Source organism: Eptatretus burgeri, chromosome 7, assembly GCF_056783735.1.
Source record: "Eptatretus burgeri isolate ZD-2024b chromosome 7, Ebu_testis_v1, whole genome shotgun sequence".
Lineage (NCBI taxonomy): Eukaryota > Metazoa > Chordata > Myxini > Myxiniformes > Myxinidae > Eptatretus > Eptatretus burgeri.
Genome location: NC_140967.1, coordinates 82,581,667 through 82,600,953, shown reverse-complemented (window position 1 = coordinate 82,600,953; position 19,287 = coordinate 82,581,667). Strand labels below are relative to the sequence as shown.

General features: G+C 44.1%; 1 long non-coding RNA gene across 2 annotated transcripts; it reads right to left on the bottom strand.

The window, feature by feature from the left end:
- Nucleotides 1–1,272: 1,272 nt before the first annotated feature.
- Nucleotides 1,273–11,863, bottom strand: LOC147023647 (uncharacterized). Of its 2 annotated transcripts, none has more exons than XR_015060314.1 (3): nt 11,698–11,863; nt 9,901–10,005; nt 1,273–1,836 (listed from the first exon to the last, which is right to left on the bottom strand). It is a non-coding gene; the product is annotated as an uncharacterized LOC147023647 (long non-coding RNA). The 2 variants fall into 2 exon arrangements; XR_015060315.1 differs by lacking the exon at nt 11,698–11,863 and adding an exon at nt 10,186–11,651 and having other exon boundaries at nt 9,901–10,070.
- Nucleotides 11,864–19,287: the final 7,424 nt, after the last annotated feature.

Genomic DNA, 19,287 nt, shown 5'->3' with positions numbered 1-19,287 from the left:
GTTTTTTAAACATATGTCAGATCCCTTCACATTTGCTCCCTTTCCAATGGATAAAGTCTTGTCTCCTTCAACCGCTTATCATCGCTCAGTCCAGCTAACCTTGGAATCAATGTAGTAACGTGACGCTGTACCCTCTCTCTGGCAGCTGTGCCCTTTCTGAGCTGTGGTGACCAAAACTGTACCGGTGCACAATATTCTCGATGAGACCTCACTAAATTCACATACAGTGTTAACACTATCACTTCTGATTTATAATAAATCCCCTTACAAATACAACCTAAATCCTGTTAGCTCAAACTATACATGTCTGGCACTGTGCTGTCTGGTTAACTCCCCTCCCCCCCCCCTCCACCCCGCCTTCCATATATATTACCACCCTTAGATCCTTCTCCTGTGTGACATGCTCCATCACTGCCCTTTCTATTATATAATCTCTATTTTTGTTGTTCTTACAAATCCCCAGCATCTTAAAATTTATTTGCATCTGCTAACCATTTGCCAAATCTATGAAAGTACTGTATTTAGACTTTCCTGAATCTGATCACACCCCCCACCCCCAGCCCTTTTTACATCTACCTTACCTCCAAGCTTTGTGTCATCTCTTGTTACCACAGTAACTTGTGAACTGGTGAAGGGATTTTCACCAGACTTGGAACAAAGGTGTATTTGAATGGATCTTGGGGTCAAAGGTCATTTGACCTTTATCTGAAAATTGCAGATTTTTACCTCCGCCACCAAAGGTGAAGGAGGTTATGTTTTCACCCATCTCTGTCTGTTTGTGTGCAGGATATCTCAAAAAGTTGTAGATGGATCTGGATTAAACCAAACTCGAATCTATGCAATGGGAGCACAGAGGATCATTGTCATCCAAGAAATTTCACACGACCTTCAGTTGTAGTAAGATCATGGTCTTCAATTTCTGGGACGTCAAGGGAAAACTGCTAATGAATGATATGCCTCAAACTACAACCACAGGGGAATATTATGCCAGACTCATGCAAAAATGGTGACAGGCCATCAAAGACAAATGCTGAGGGATGTTAACCAAAGATGTGATCCTCATTCACAACAATACACATGTGCAAAAGGCCAGTGTTCGTTCAGACAGCCATTCATTACTGTGACTTTGAGCAGTTGGATCACCCTGCTATGTAGCTCAGACCTGGCCCCCAGTGACTACAATGTTTCAATATTTGAAGTACAGTCCCACCTGCGGGGCTATCGACAAGGAACTTGGTGAAGCATCGAAGAGATGTGGCTGAAGGAGTAATCTGAAGAAAATAAACTTTTACTGGCATTGACAGTTTAAACGACAATTGGAGCAAGTGCATTGAAATCAAAGATTATTTTGAAAACTAAAACAAGTTGACATATCTTGGACTATTGTGAGCATCTTGTTCCCAGAAAAGTTCATGAATGCCCCTCACAAACAACAAGTGACTCTTTAACTTGCCCACACAAGTGGCATGGAACAGGCAAATATAGATGTGATTATATCACAAATACACCAGCATCATACAAGTAATAACATTACCGATTACATCAATATTGTTCATCCCCGTTATGCCTAAATATTGAAAACAAATCACTCCAAGCTCCTCCATGAGCATTGACAATGCATACCAAAAAATCCTTTGAAATTTTGTTCAAAGTAACAAGTTAATCTGAGCATTAATGAAGTTAAGGTAGAGGAAAACTTATATCTGAGTGATATATGTTCAGGAGTTCATACACAAGACGCACTTGTCCAGCAAGGTTTGCTGCTTGTGGCTCTGTAGGGGCAGCCGGACACTTTTGAAGGTCGCGATGATTGTTTGCTTGTTCAGCTTTCCAGAACTGCATCAGATGAAACAATCATTATCTTACAGTGGTTGCATAGTACAATGTGAACATTTCCAGGACATAAATAGTCCTTATTAACACTTCAAAATGCAAGCAAACACAAGCAAGAGCAAGCAAACACAGGCAGGAGCAAGCAAACACAAGCAGGAGCAAGCAAACACAAAGTCATATGTTTTTAAACTGGGTTAAGGAGTGCCTGATGTGTGTAGATAAGAACATTACAAAGTAAATAACTGCTGTTATGTGTGATGACTGTTCTGTTACTATTGGTTCATTGCTTATACTGTGCAGTTATACATTGAAAACTACGTTCAATATTTATTAGGCAAAAGGGTTTACTTGAGTTTATCCAAATGGTCTTACAATTAAAAAGGCAAAGATTATACTTGATCCTTCGGCTCAAAAAACAAATACAAAGAACTTCCAAAATTACAAGATTGTTTTCATGATGTGTTCGCAGGGGATACCTAGCCTTGCCCGGTGCTGTTCGTATCCGGTTGGTATTTTGAAGAAATCATATTTTGTTTTTTTTTAACCTGTTTTAGTTCTGGTGGCCTAAAACACTTCCCTCCACCCACGAATGAATGGACTTGGGGATCATTTAATAATACCTCTCACAGAGCTACAAAGGCCAAGGCACTATAGAGGGCTAAAAAAAAAAAAATCCAAGTTTGTTTTTAAATATTGTTCTACCTAAAACACTTCCTGGCACTCACTAATGAACCTCTGAAAGTTTGACGAAGATCTGTTTAGCCATCTCTGAGAAAAACACACACACAGACAGACAAACATCTCTCTTTTAGTGTAGATTTTGAAGGATTGTTATTATGTATTGTGTATGGACAATGACCACTGCTCAGCACTCACTGATTGGTGTCACCCTGTACCAACCACTGCTTCAATGAACAAAATTATTCGAAACCCTTTAGGTGGAGCTCTTGCTGTACCAATGCAACCAGTCTGTTTCAGCTGCATTCACGCATCTTGTCTCCATGCACCGCATCATGCCTCGCCACTGACAGAACCTCATGCTGTGTCAATCCAGCATCAAGCTCATCCGATAGCATCCTGGCTTTGAATCCCAAATTGAAGAGTTCCTGGGTATGGGCTCTTCAAGCACAGTACCCAAGAAATCATAAATCTTTAAACCTTGCCCTGTTTCATGGATTACCTGAAAACTTCAGTGGTCAATGGACTAGTTTTGCTTGGGTCTTGGCAAATCAAGGACTCCCTCACCTGTCCCTGTCCCTCTGTACCTTGTGCTGCCTGTCGTGCATTCTGCAGAACCAACTTTACATTGGCCATTGGGAACTAAGGGGGGACCATGATGGATAAGCTACTGCAGGATGTCAATGAAGGAATAAATGGTGAGTCAATCACTTTAATCCTCATCTCTAATTATTTTCTATTTTTCACCATTTCTGACAATTCCTGTGCTTTACTACAAAAGCACCCTGATATGTACCGTAGATGACCAATCTCAACATAACATGGAAGGGAAAAAACATTCCGAATAGTTATGCCAATCTACGATCTGGAAATTCACCTCATCAGGCCTCTGCTCCATGTAACATAAAGTGAACTCATCAGTTTCTGTGAGCAAGAACCGACGACTATGCAGTTCCAGAGTTGCCCCCACAAATAGGTCTTGAGCCAGGTACATGACAGGTGGTTTGCTGCGATATAACTCCTGGCAAACCTTGCGAACTCGTCCATGCTCCAGAAAGTTCACACCCATGCAAATTTGAATGGAGAGAGGGAGAGAGAGAGAGAGAGGAAGAGAGAGACAGAGACAGAGACAGAGACAGAGACAGAGACAGAGGAGAGAGGAGAGAGGAGAGAGGAGAGAGGAGAGAGGAGAGAGGAGAGAGGAGAGAGGAGAGAGGAGAGAGGAGAGAGGAGAGAGGAGAGAGGAGAGAGACAGACAGAGACAGAGACAGACAGAGACAGAGAGAGACAGAGAGAGAGACAGAGAGAGAGACAGAGAGAGAGACAGAGAGAGACAGAGAGAGAGACAGAGAGAGACAGAGAGAGAGACAGAGAGAGAGAGACAGAGAGACTTTTGTATATTTTTATTATAAAAATAGAAAAGAAAGCCCCCCAAATGGGAGTTACATTTTCATTTCAGAGAAAGAAAGAAAACCAAGAAACAATTTCTGAGGAAAGGAAAGGATGAATCGGGTGGATTATATGCAAAACATTTCACAAAAGGATAAACATTCCTCTCGGACTTTGCAAATAACTTATTTTATACAGCATTTTGATTCGAACTGTGGTAATCTTCCAGTGACTGAAAAGAAAGCAAAATCCAATTTAAGACGACTTATTACAAAGTTTTGGAACAAAAACAAAGCATCTTCATCATTTAGGCCTAAGTAAAATTTGCTCTACGGCGAGGATACGGCGGCCGTACGCCCTCTGAATTGACAGAAACGTGCGGCGGCCGCAGAGTTTCTGAGGTGGCCTCAGGGTGGCCCTACGCCGTATGGCTATATTTTACAGGCCGTAAGGTCGCCGTGGAATTATAACGCGGAGTTATAACTTTTTTCATTTCTACGTTCGCCGTAGCAATTCGACAAGCTGAAAAAAAAAACTGGTAAAAAAAAAATAAAAAAATTAACCCATTCGTTACCGTCCGTCTAGCCGCACGTTCACCTTAGGGCCCCCCTGTGGTCCCCTGCGGTCGCCTTGCGGGCACCTTGCGTTTGCCTTGAAAATTCTATGGCCGCCACAGGGCCCCTTTAAGGTCACCGTGCGACATCAAATCAAAGACCATATGGCAACCCCACGTTTTCAGTCTCCACAATTTCTAAGACCTAAGGCCAAAGTCACATTTGCTCTATGGCGAGGATACGGCAGCCATACGCCCTCTGAATTGACAGAAACGTGCGGTGGCCGCAGAGTTTCTGAGGTGGCCTCAGGGTGGTCCTATGCCGTATGGCTATATTTTACAGGCCGTAAGGTCGCCGTGGAATTATAACGCGGAGTTATAACTTTTTTCATTTCTACATTCGCCATAGCAATTCGACAAGCCGAAAAAAAAGTAAAAAAAAAAAATTAATTAACCCATTCGTTACCGTCCGTCTGGCCGCACGTTCGCCTTTGGGCCCCCCTGCGGCCCCCCTGCAGTCGCCTTGCGGGCACCTTGCGTCTGCCTTGAAAATTCTATGGCCGCCGCAGGAACGCCCTAAGGTCACCGTGCGACATCAAATCAAAGACCGTACGGCAACCCCACGTTTTCGGTCTCCACAATTTCTAAATGCAATAAGTCGTGTTAAATTGGATTTTGCTTTCTTTTCAGTCACTGGAAGATTACCACAGTTCGAATCAAAATGGTGTATAAAATCTACACCGTGCAGCTCCCCGAAAAATAAAAACATATGTGACTGCTACATTGTTGAAACGGGGAAATACTGCGGCCGCCGTATAATTGCCCGTGGCCGTAGATTTTGGAGACCCCACGGCCGCCGTGATAAATGTGACCTAGGCCTTACTCCAACACCATCAAGTTTTCTTTTCCTTGACTTATATACTGCCATCTTTGCCTGAGCAAGCAGGAAATTGGCTAACACAGCATTGGAATTTTTGTGTGGGATATCCAATCCGTAGATGAACACACAAGTGTTAAAAAACAAACCAAACCTCACAAAACAATTCCGAAGTAAAATAAATAAAGGTGCCAACCGTTGGCATTCAACATCGATGTGAAAAAGGTTTTCAGATTTCTTACAAAAAGGACGTTCATCTTCAAGCAGATTTGAAAAATGGTGCAACAAGTGATGAGAAGGAAGGATCCAGTGTACTAGTCTCCATTGGAGGTCACCATGTCGTGGTGGTACAGGGGGGTGATAAAAACCATTCCAGTTAGGAAAATAAGGGGGAGAACAAGGAAAGAGGTCTCTCCATCGAACCTTCTGCTGTGTTATTTGCTGTTGCGAAATAAATTTTACACAACCCAAATAAAGGTCTTTTTGTTTGGGAAGGCCATTGAAGCCTACGTTAAAAGGGGCACAAGGAAGAGGGCTGGCAAGAGAAAAAGCACATACGAGTTCAGGAAAGGTAGAGAGAGAAGGTATTCAATGTGCATTTTCTTCATTGCTTTGGTGGTCTTGCTCCCAAGCAGGTGCGAGCTGTGTGCATGTCCAAAGCACACTACATAATATGCGTGCCACGATTCGAGAGGATCGCACACCGACCAGGCTTGCCAATGAATCAACTCCGATCCAGCTGCCGTTTGGGCTGAGAAGATCTGCGACAGATTTAACGCCCTTGTCGGTAAAGCGTTGAATAAAACACCTATCAGCAGGCATATCATGGAAAAGGGAGTTGAAGAACAAAGGTTCTTCCAGAAACATCTGTTTCGTGTAAAAATGAGTAGCTCTTGTTATTGTCAGAGCTTGCCATGCATTTAGAATGCTCTGATAGAAACCAGAGAGGGGGGATGTTTTGATTTTGGAAAGGTCCATCAGGAAAAGAGAGTGGTCATAGCCTAGACTCCCAGCCTGTTGCAAAAGGTGACGAGCGACGTTGATCCATGGTGGAGAGGGTCGTGTGTATAGCATGCGAAGAGCAACCGAGAGTCGAAAGGCCATTAGCCGGCTTTTTATGTCGACCAGGCCTTGTCCTCCATCGGTCAGTGGTAAACTGAGGACCCCAGGTTGCAGCCAGTGTTTTCCGTCCCAGAAAAAGGACACGAAGCACTTCTGGAGCTGTTGAAGCAACGCCGCTGGAGGATGCAGCATGAAGAACCTGTGCCATAAGGTGGAGGCCACCAGTGTGTTGATGACCAAGACCCTTCCACGATATGACAGTTGTGTGATCAGACCTTTCCATTTTTGCAGTTTACCCTCAACAAACTCAAGCAGACCAGCCCAATTTTTTGCTACTGTGGTATTATTACCGAAGAACACTCCAAGGTATTTCACACCATCATTGTCCCATGACAGTGGAGCAGGAAGTCTTGGCGCCAAGTAGCACAACGGACCGAGCCAAAGGGCGCTCGTTTTGTTCCAATTTACTTTGGCTGAAGAAGCCTTTTCAAATAAGGACAAACAATAACGAACGATGTTAACGTCATTGATATCTTGTACGAATACACATACGTCATCGGCGTATGCCAGTACCTTGATGGGCCGTTCAAGCTGGGACAAACTAACCCCTGTTCGTCTACAGCGCAAAGAAACCAGTAGGGGTTTGATGGAGAGAGCATAAAGCAACCCGGAAAGAGGGAAACCTTGTCTAATTCCCTTGTTAATAGACAAAGGTGCAAGAAGTTCATTGTTTATCTTAAGCACACTATAAATATTATTGTATCGTATTTTAATATAAGAGATGAAGGTTGAACCAAGTCCAAACCGCTCAAGTACTTAGAAAAGGTACCGATGGTCAACACGGTCAAAGGCTTTCTCCTGATCAAGGAGAAGAAGTCCTAAATCCTTAGGGTTTTCCTTGCACAGTTCAATGATGTCCCTCACAAGGGAGATGTTGTCATCGATGGAACGTTTTGGGACACAGTAACATTGGTCTTCCTTCAACAACGAGGATAAATAAGGAGTAAGTCGCGATGCCAGGGCTTTTGAAAATATCTTATAGTCCGTACATAACATGGAGATAGGACGCCAATTTTCAATACTCAGCATGTCTCCCTTTTTGGGGATGAGGGTAAGAAGAGCTCATCGGCAACTCTGAGGTAGCTCTTCAAGCTGGCAGCTTGCGTTCAAGGTCTTAATGAGTTCTGGACCCAAGAAGTGCCAAAACTTCTTGTAAAATTTGGTTGCAAGTCCATCCAATCCAGGTGCTTTCCCAATGGCAAGGCCGTGCAGGGCAGTGCCAAGTTCATCCAAGGTGATGGGTCTTTCCAGTTGGGAACACCCATCTTCACACAACACTGGCAGGCCTACGGAGATCGAGGCGACACGGACAGGATTTATTTGTTCCATTGAATATATTTTCGAAAAGTATTCCTTCACGAAAAGTTTGATTTCTGATTATGTAAAGATAATGGATGAATCTGCTAATAGCAGCTGAGAAAGCTGTTTACTGGGAAGACGTTTCTCTAAGGAAAAGAAGTACTTGGTTGGTACGTCTGCCTCATTCAGGTGTCACACTCTTATCCGAACTGAGGCACCACGTGCATTCCTCTCGGTTATTTCCTTTAATAAGGACTGTTTCTCAGTTAAGGTTTTTTGTATGTTCCTATTATTTTGTCTGATGACTCGTTGGAGTTGTAAAATCTCTAACTGTAATATTTTCTTAACTTCATGGTCAGCCCTTGTTGAGAAAAACTGATACTGTTGACAGAACCCTTTAATTTGGGTTTTTACTAAATCCCACCATATCACCGGGTTAACGGAACAGCTTAACTTCTGTTCTAGGAGAGCCGTCCAGAAGGATTCAAAGGCCTCAATGAAGTTGAGGTTTTCTAGTAAACTGTTATTGAATTTCCAATGAGAGCTCCCTGGACATGGTTTAGAGAGTTGAATAAAGACTCGAGCTTGGGAATGGTCGGAGAAACCAGAAGGCACGATATCGGATTTATAAACTCCATGTAATAAATGATAATTTACAATGATGCGATCAAGCCTCGCAAGTGAGATGTGGTTGTTTAAACAACGACACCATGTATAAGATTGATCAGAAGGGTGCTGCACGCGCCAAATATCATGAAGATTATATTTCGCAATGATGTTTGCAAAAAGTTTTGCGGTACATGGTTGGGGGTTCCGGCCCGTTCCGGTCAAATGAAGCATTAACAGTACAGTTAAAATCGCCACCAATAATTAGACAAGTCTGCAAATCCAGTGTTTGCAGGAATTTTCTCAGTTCGGAAAAAAAGGAGATCCGCTCGTCATTTTTGCTTGGAGCGTACACATTGAGAATTGTGAACTTGACCTGATTGATAGCGAAGGTCACGGAGGCAAGGTGTCCATCAATAATACTCATAAAATTAAGGCAGGACAGATGGAAATGTTTCCCGAAGACAAACATGATGCCTGCCTTCGACGTGGAGTTGTTACTGAAGAAACATTCCTTATCCATAAATAGTCGCCACTGAGCCTGAACAGATCGGACAGCATGGGTCTCTTGTAACAAAGCTATGTTGAGACCGTTGACCTCTACCAACTGTTTAATTTGGATCTTGCGGAGCGGACTCCCACCACCATTAACATTTATTGTTCCAATCTTGAAACTGGCCATGAGGAAAATAATAGTTTCTAAGAATAAGATCAGAAGCGGGATAATTGATTAGGATCCCTTTTCGCCTTGGCAATCGGTTTTTTTAAGCGGTGACTGTGTCTGGTGGAAACCGAATAAGTCAGGCTTACGTACGATAGCCTGAGCACACTCAAGGAAGGACGGTAGATCTGGAAAGTATTCCGTCAGGTTTATATTGCGTTTCCTGTATGTATTTTGTAAGAAGAGTCTTATTTGTTCAGGGGGGGGTAGGACTTTGACTGGTGAGCTTCTCCACCGTTTCCACCTGACTGTTCCTGTTTGCTTCCTCCAGGTCAGATTCGTCAGAGTCGGTTTTAGTTTCCGAGTCACATAAACTTGTACTGTCCTGCATATCGATACCGTCGTCAGTATTGATACACGGATCTGTACTGGTTACGACGTATATGTGCTCTTCCATTGTGGGAACATCTCCTGGTGAAGTAATGGAAATGATCGGGGGAGTTAATGAAACAGAAACACCATCAGTGGATGTAGCGATTTCGCTTCCCTCGACCGTCACGGTGTTATCGACCTCCAACGGCGTGGAGGTGTACAGTACTTTGGGGATCTCTGGTAAAACATCCATTTTAACATTTCCTGCATTTCCAGCTTCACCACGTGATGAAATGGGAGCAGTAACAGGGTTAACATTTGTTTTACTATTTCCTGCTGACAAGGATTCATGGTTAATATTTACCAAAGTGACAGCAGGTTCATCACTCGTGGTCTGTGTATCACTGTCGATGGACTTTCCAATAGGAGAGTTTTTAACGAGTGAAACAGTTTCATTTACTGCGATAACAGGTAAAGTGGTCTCTGGAAGGGAGACGTCTCTGTCCTCACCGGCAAGTAGGCTGAACTTGTTGGTCGTAGGTACCGGGGTCCGGGTCCATTCCGGGTCCATTCCGGGTAGGCCTTGTAGAGTGATGTCAGTCACAACTGTGGGAACTGAAATGAGGACGAGAGAAGAACCTTCAGAGTTTAGGCTTTATTCCATTTGATTGAAGCCGCTTCTACGGGCACACCAGGAAATACAGACGCAGCATGGAGTACATAAGCAGTAAGGTACACACGCGCAACTAATCACCGCAAAATAAATCAGTATTATATATCAATCAGTATTCTCACCATTCAATGAGCACCAAGTGAGCCGCCGACATAAAACGACAATGCCCCAGGGACAATCCGCGCGGCCGAGCCGAACCTCAGCTTTATCTCTTCTGTGCTCGAGCCGGGCAACATGTGATCACACGTCACGACCTTCAAATCACCACAGGAACATTACCGACAGATTCCTCGTTTGTAAATGCTCCCTTCTTCTGGGTTAAACGACCATCAGGTAAAGTCTTTCTCTTCCTTGATGGAACGACGGTGAAACCATCCCAAACATTCGTTTTGCTGTTTAGACTATCGGGCTGAGAGGCCTGCACCTTATTACCGGACACGGGATTCGCTTCCGAAGAAGAAAAAGAAAAAGAAAAAGAAAAAGAAAAAGAAAAAGAAAAAGAAAAAGAAAAAGAAAAAGAAAAAGAAAAAGAAAAAGAAGAAGAAGAAGAAGTATTCTTGTTGACGAGGTTTGTTTCATCTTTGACGAAGTCGCCTTTGGGCAAGATCGTTTCCAGTGTCCGAAATTACCACATTCGAAACATTTCAGGGTGTCAGTGGTTACGTAGACTTGGTAATCATGATTATCAATTTTGAGTTTTAAAACGATGTTCAAGGTTCTTTCAGCGTTAGAGGGAGGAAGCACCACATGAGCTTGTCTCCGAAAACACATCACATGCTTCGTCCGATCGTCCTGGCTACGTAAAGGTAACATGGTGATCTGAGAAACCACAGGACCATAACGAGATAATTCGGAGATCAGTGTCTGATTTTTCAGGAAAGGAGGAGCGTTCGAGATCATGACCTTGACGGCCGGAGTGTCCAGAGGGGAGACGAGCACGAAATGTCCGTCGTCTGTTGATAGTCCGGTCGATACGATTTAATGAACCAGTTCTGTCTCAGACACGAAGATTACCACACGTTTGTCCATTCGTGAGGGGCACGAACTTTGTCAGTACCGACGACGTTTCCCGTAGCGATAACCAGATCCTCAACGCTGACGTCGTCGGGTGGGACACAGACGACGCCATGTTTTCTTGTTAATGCTTCAAATGCCGAATAACGGGAATAAGAAGTCATGTTTAGGAAGGGGGGGAGGGGTGATTGCTCTCGTGCAGTAATTAAATACGAGCCGAGACAGAGGTTTCCAAAGGAAATAAACACAGCTACAGTGAGGAAAAAAACGATGAGTTGAAGGCCCGGGATGGGCCGCCAACTAAAAGCTATCCACAAGAAGCTGTGGGCTCTTTCTCTCTCTCTATCTCGGGGGAAAAGGTATGCGAGGAAAAAACAGGGGGATGGGGAGGGGAAGAGATGAACCGAAGGCCATACCGTGAAATAACAAGGACAGATGGGCGGGGTGGGGTGACGACGGCTCAAGGGAAGGCCGGAGCGCGAGGTCTAACGAAGAGAGGAGGGAAGAGGGGAGGGTGGGAGCACAAATAACGATGCGTAGAAGGAAACAAAGGAAGGGAGGTGAAAAACGATGTGAAAGGGGATAGAAAGGCGAAAAAAACATGGCAGATCACAGCTCACCAAGACCACACAGCCGCCATGACACTCCACTCGACTCACCAACAGCCAGCAGGGGGCGAGAGAGAGAGAGAGAGAGAGAGAGAGAGAGAGAGAGAGAGAGAGAGAGAGAGAGAGAGAGAGAGAGAGAGAGACTGACTGACTGACTGACTGACTGACTGACTGACTGACTGACTGACTGACTCTTGTTCTCCTTTATTGCAAGGAAGTTCATACAGGCATCAAAAAAAAGACAACCAGGAAAGGAAGGGGTAACAAAGAAGTAATATTTTAAATTTATAAATTGATTACTAGAGCACCACCAACCATGCTACATAAAGATTGCTTCGCACACCACCGGTTTTTAAATGAAACAGGATCTTGAATTTCAAACTCAAAAAGAATACGCGATGAAACCAATGCTTTAAAAATAGTTAAAACGTCATCAGCTAAAACATCAGTGTTCTGCAGTTTTTGTTTCCTCGATAAATTGATGGCTAGTTTTGCCACAGAACACAAAAAGTTTGCTAAAAGACATTCATTTCTGCATTGATACAAGACATTGAAAACAAATATAAAAACACAATGCGTAAAAGTCAAACCGAGCCCCCGGATCACACGCGACATAATTCCAAAAAGTGAGGCCAACCTTGAACATTCAATGAAAATGTGAAAAAAGGTCTCTGGGGTGTCGCAAAAGGGGCACAATTCCGAGTTTTCAGGACATATACGGTGGGACAGGATGTTACAAGGCAGGATGTTGTGCGCTAGCCGCCATTGTAGATCGCCTGAGCGCTTGACAATCGGTTCTTTATACATCACCTGCCATTTAATTGTTGTGGAATGTTAGCTTGAAGCAGCACTCGCCAATGAGCTTGTGGCTCTGCGGGTTTGCCAGGAAAAAGGGTGAGAACACATAGATTGTACACTGAGGATTTCTCAATCTGGTTAAAAAACCTAAAACTTTGAAATAAAATTAAAAGATTTGGGAAAGGACATTGGGATAAATTGAGGGCATCTTCTATGTCTGGGTCCCATTTTAACCCGGTTTTGCTTAAAAGTCCGTAAAATCACAGAGAAAATTCTGCCAATAACTCTGATGGACCTCACACTGGTGGCCACGGCAATATCAGCAGCTGGCTTCCATCTATGTACAAGGGGGTTCCTGAGGTGTTTTACTCTGGTAACGCCGACATCAATAAACTTTTGCATGAAAGATCTGTCACTACAGACCCCATCAAAAAAAGAATTTAAAAATATTGGTTCATTTAATAACATCTGAAGGGAGTAAGCACTGGCATAACGGCGAAAAGAAACAGCATGCCACGGTTCCAGCATGCTTCGGTAAAATAGAGGGATCGATGTCATATCCACACGCTTCGTATCAAGAAGAAAAAGCTTGTCACCATAGCCTAGTTTCCCAGCTCACTTCAGCAAGCAATGGGCAAAGGCTTTCCATGGGACGTCGAAGTATAGAAGCCTTCGTACTGAAAGGAGGCGAAAAGCCATCACTTTGCTCGTCACATCTATTAGCCTCTATCCACCTTCTGCAGTCGGCAGGCTTAGTATTCCTGGCCGGAGCCAGTGCTTCCCCTCCCCCCCCCCCCAGAAAAAATCTACAAAAAAGCTTTGAAGTTTTTAAAGGATAAAAACTGGGGCCTGCAGTGCCTTGAAAACATGCCATAGCATTGATGCCGCAAGATTATTCATGACCAGAGTACGACCCCGGTAGGAAAGCTGCCTCAATAATCCCCTCCATTTTATCAACCGCTGCTCAGTTTTAGTAATCAGCGATTCCCAGTTTTTTTTAAATAAAATCTTGAGTTCCAAGAAAGACACCGAGGTAGCGTATTCCTTCATTGGTCCATTCAAGCTGCCCTGGTAGGGTTGGAGGGGGAGTTTCATTCCGTGGACCTAAGTAAAAAGCTTTGCTCTTTTCAAAATTAACTTTAGTCGAGCGAGCCAAGCTAAATTCCTTGACAGACTCAACCAAAGCACGAACATCGTCATCAGAGTGCACAGTTGCGCAGAGATCATCCGCATAAGCAATGGTCTTTACAGGATTTTCTAACGACAGATGATAAAACCCTTGTAGCCGCGTACGTAAACGATGTAGTGAAGGTTCAATTGAAAAGGAGTATAGAAGGCCAGACAGGGGGCACCCTTGACGAGTACCCCTGGTGACAGGGAAAGGCTGATTTAAGATGTTATTTACTTTGAGCAAGCTAAAAATATTATTGTACAATAGTTTAATATAACAAATAAAATTTTCCTTAAAACCAAACCTCCGTAAAACAGCAAAGAGATAAGAATGATCAATCGTGTCGAAAACTTCTTCTTGGTCAAAAAACACTAGACCAACATTTCTATGTTCAGCAATACAAATATCGATCATGTCACGTACAATAAAAATGCTATCATGTATTCTCCATTTAGGGATGCAATAAGATTGATCGGGGTGTACAATCTCCCCAATCAGAGGTTTGAGGCGGTTGGCAAGAACTTTTGAGAAGATCTTGTAGTCCGTGCAGAGGAGCGAAATGGGACGCCAATTTTTAAGTTGCTGGAGGTCTCCTTTCTTAGGTATGAGAGCAAGTATAGCCCTGTGACAGCTGAGTGGTAGCAAGCCTAATTGTAGGCTATCAATTAGGAGGTCAAGCAACTCCGGTCCCAACAAATCCCAGAAGGCTTTGTAGAACTCTGCAGGGATTCCATCAAGTCCAGAAGCTTTACCTGTGGGCAAAGTTTGCAAAGCTGTAAAAAGTTCAACAGTCACTTCCTTGTCAAGTTGTTGGCATGCAGATTCGGACAAGGTGGGCAAAGAAGTGGTTAAGGAACTAATCATGTCTTCTTTCGTGTTTCTGGTGCAATACAAGTCAAAGAAGTATTGTTTCGTCAAGCTTCTGATGTCTTTTGGATCGTGTGTTGTTTGGCCTCCTGGTGCCTGCAGCGAAGTTATTTGCTGGTTTCTCTTTTTTTGCACTTCCAAAGCAAAGAAAAATTTGGAAGGATTTGGAAATTATCAATAGAGCTGTAGTTCTCCATTCGCAGCCTAATTAGAGCCCCTCTGGCTTGTTTTGCACAGAGTTGCGCGAGGAGGGCTTTCTTTGTTGCTTTAGAGAAACAGTCCTTTCAGCACTGGGAGTTGGAAGGCTTGACTGGAGCGACAATATTTCTTTGGCAATTAGAGATTGCAGCGCAGATTCGTTCTTTGTACAAAAGAAGCAATATTGCTGACAAAAGGTTCTAATATGGGTCTTCGCATTGTCCCACCATTGTGTGAGGCAGGAGTAGGAAGGATTCCGTAGTAGTAAAACTCCCCAAAAGGTTCGAAAGGCGACAGAAAACGCGTCATCTTGCAGAAGACTCACATTGAAGGTCCAATGGGCAGTCCCACGATTTCGAGCCGGGGAAAGTACATGAAGAACAACCATGTGGTGGTCCGAAAAGCCACTTGGAGTGGTGTCAACATCGTCTCTGACATTTAAAGTCATTATTAATGTAAAATCTGTCTCGCCTTGCAAGAGATAGTCGGCCATTTGCACATCGGCACCACGTGTATTGCCGTGCAAATGGGTTCTGGAGTTTCCATACATCCATAAGGGAGAATTTACACAATGCTCTATTTTAGGGTATTGGACTTGATGGGTGGGGCTCTTCTCCATTGCGGTCAAGGGTGGGATACAATGTGCAGTTAAAGTCTCCATACAGACAAACAAGACCATCAAAATCAAGGTATGTGAGGAACATTTCTAACTATGTGAAAAATTCTATTCTTTCCATTCTCGTACTGGGTGAGTATACATTTATTAAAGTGTGTTTATAACGATTATAAAGGAAATTAACTGAAGCTAAATGCCCTTTAATAATCTCCTGAAAAGTGACATTTTCAGGTCAGAGAGAAGGATTTAAGTAAAAAGCCACTCCAGCACTAGGGCAGGTCAAGCTACTAAAGAACCATTGTCCTTTCATGATGAGAGTCCATTCGCTCGAGCACGAAGAGCTACATCTTGTTTCTTGCAAAAGAACAACATCAAAATGTTTTTGCTCGACAAGCAACTTTACCTGAGCTTCACGCAGGGGTGAACGTCCCCCATTTATATTTAAAGTTACAATAGAGAAGGTCATAGTGTGGGTAGGGAAGGTTTGTCAGGTAAAAGGAAGTTGGGTTGCGCTTGTAGCTCCTTCCGAGCTTTCAACACACACTTTCTAAGGCAAAAAACTTGTGACTCAGTCACACCAAGTTGTTCAGCCTTGAGGAGGAGACGTCTTGAAGAGGTTATAAAGCCAGACAGGTTTTGGGAAGAAGGTTATAATTTTAACGTTCTTCTTTCGAAAAATGTCCTGAAGAAACTTTAGGATTTCCATGGGTGATAAATCATCATCACCCTCCAGTTCCTTGGCTGTTGCTGGGTCATTCCAGACTTCGCTACCAGCACTAGAGGCAAGCGACGAGGCCCATCTGAGTCATAATCCGAGTGGCCTTTATTTTTCTCCTCACACACCGAAGCCGATGCTCTTACAACGGGAATATCGTCTTCTACTAAAAGTGTAGCTGTTTGCACAGCGGGAGTTTTAAAAACCGTAACAGGGATTACCGTTTTTATATCGGAGGCTTCGCACTCTCCCTCTGGGGCTGCCACGTCTTCTGCCTCCATTACCTCAGACACTTCGTCATCAGCAGGACGCGGGACAAGAGCAGGTTTATGGTTTTTGATTTTAGTGTCAGTGACCGGACTGGTGACCACAGCATCTCGTGGCGTTGCGCTCGATCCTTGTTCACGAGAGGGATGAACAGAAGCGTCTTCCTCCGTTTCAGCGAACACACCGAACCTATTCTGCAGCAGAAGACCAGCTGCAGGAGCTTCTGTTTCTAAAAAAAAGAAAACATTACATTCATTCGACGGTGCTATCTTTTTCGAACAGCTCGCCTGTGTGTCCTCACTTCCGCTTCCTCTTTTATAACTCCTCTTGGAGGACACGGGAATTAAACCCACGTCATCAGCGGGAGAATTATTGATTTCCATGCTCGAATGTGAAGGCTGATCTGTTGTCCCCGACGCGCCATTATTATTACTAATATCGGCATCTGGTTCTGTCCGTCTAGATGTGCCACTAGAATCGGCGTTTCTTCCTGACTTTCTAGATGTGCCACCGGATATACACTCCGGACAAGCACCTTTTAAATGTCCGAAGGCACCACACGTGAAACACGTCATTGTCTCTGTTGCAATGTACATTGGATAATTTCGATTTTCAACTACCAATGTGGCTGAGGCATTGAGCGATTGAGCGTTGTTTTTTTAACACCATGTAACAGTGCCGCCGGAAGGTCATTGTAAGATACTCAGGACTCCATGTTGGGCCAGACCGGAAGTGACGTTTATTCGCGATCACGGAGCACAACCAACCACAACCGGAAATCAACATACGTTACATCTCCCCCTTCAGGGTGGCAAAAGCAGTGACCAAAGTTATACAAGTTAGTCTGGAACGCAAAGCGATTCAGTAAGATGAATATATACTTGATAACTTACTTGCCAACCTAGTCAAAACCAATTCAACTCTTAAATCCAACTACAAATCAACCGGTAACCAACTCAGTGCTAACAAACATCCAAACATGGTGAAGGCAAAGTTACAATTCATCACAAATCAAGTTTATCTGGTCGACGACTGATACGACCACTTCTAGTATGAGTTACAGAAGGGGAGACTCTAGGCCTCGGCGGGGTGACTGCCCTGTGTGGCTCATGCAGCTTGACAGAACGCGCAGCGTCGGTATCTGGAGGCTTCAGGTTTGACAAACCGCTTAGGCCGTCACTGACCTCACAGGTAGCATTATCACCTTCAATAAAAGGCCGATAGAGGTCAGCACCCTCGTTGGATACACCGGTGCTCTTACGTAAATGTCGACGATTACGGCGATAAGTATCACCCGTGTCTCGGGACCGAACCACATACGAACGTGGCTCCGGGTGCTGCTTCACAATCACAGCTGGTATCCACCGTTTGGAACCCGGAGAAGGTTCCATTCTAACTTCGTCATTTGGATGTAATGGTGGAAGATCTTTGTGTGTGTGACGACCATTGTAGAATCTCTGTTTAGCTTTCTCCAGGTGGAAGTGTCTTTTCACAGCAACACGGTCATAAGCCATAGGTACTAGAAGACTACGGGCAGTGGGCAGGGTATTCCTCGGATGTCTTCCCATCAGTAGTTGAGCAGGCGAAAGGTGGATGCCTTCCAATGGCGTTGTGCGATAATCCAGCAAGGCCAGGTGCTTGTCCGAACATTATCTCCAGAGTCGTTTGATGGTTTGTACAGCCCTTTCAACTTCTCCATTTGAACGTGGATACCTGGGACTAGATGTTCTAACACAGATACCGTGATCTTTGCGGAACTTTTTCAAAAGTTGTGAGTTGTACATTGTCCCATTATCATGCCGTAGAGTCTCTGGTAGACCGTGGCGACTGAACTGTGCTTTCAGTCGCTCAAGCGTTGTGCTGCAGCGTAAATCCTTCACTTCGTCCACTTCGATGAATTTGGAATAATAGTCAACCGTTATCAGGTACGTCTTACCATCAAATTGGAACAGGTCTGTCCCAATTTCACTCCAAAGTAGATTCAGTGTAGGAGTCGGTTTCAGGGGCTCAGCAGGCAAGCAGTTTTGATAGCTTGCACACTTGGAGCAGTTCTGAACAGTTTGATCAATGTCCGCATTCATGGAGGGCCAGTATAGAACTTCCCAAGCTCGTTGTTTGCACTTGACTATTCCGAGATGTGATTCGTGAATCAGGTTCAGCATGCGTGGTCTCAGAGTAGGTGGTACAACGATTCGCATGTCTTTGTATAGGATGGCATCCATAACGAAAAGTTCACTCCGGGAATCCCAGTATGGTCGAAGATCGAATGATACACCTTGTCTGGCATTTGGCCATCCATCAAGAATCATTGACTGCAATTGACTGAGTTCTAACTCAGTTGCTCTTTGAAGATCAGCATACCTCTCGTCAGAGACAGATAAAAAAGTCCAACATTGAAATATGCTCTAAGTTGTCTATTTCCGAACCAGTATCTGGCAGGTAGGCTCGAGAAAGCGTGTCCGGAAGCTGCATATCTTCCCCTTTTCTGTACCGAATATTGAGGTCATACCATTGCAATCTTAGTAGCATGCTCTGTAGTCTCATTGGAGCAGACAGCAAAGGCTTTTTGGCAATTATTTCCAGAGGTTTGTGGTCATTGTAGACGGTGACTGTTTTCCCAAAGACATAACAATGAAACTTTTTGCAGGCATGGACTATGGAAAGCATCTCCTTCTCTATTTGTGCGTACCGTGTCTCAGTCTCCGTGAGAGCCCTGGAGCTGTATGCAATGGGGCGGTCCTCCTGGACAAGAACTGCACCAAGTCCACTTCGGCTCGCATCACAGTGAATCTCGACTGGCTTGTTGACATCGAAGTACGCAAGAATAGGCAGATGACAGCAAAGTTCCTTCAGTCTCTTAAATGCTCTGGCTTGAGCCGGTTGCCATTGATAAACAACATCAGATTTCAGCAGTTCTCGGAGTGGAGCTAACTCTTCACTCAACCGAGGGATGAATTTTGACAAATACGT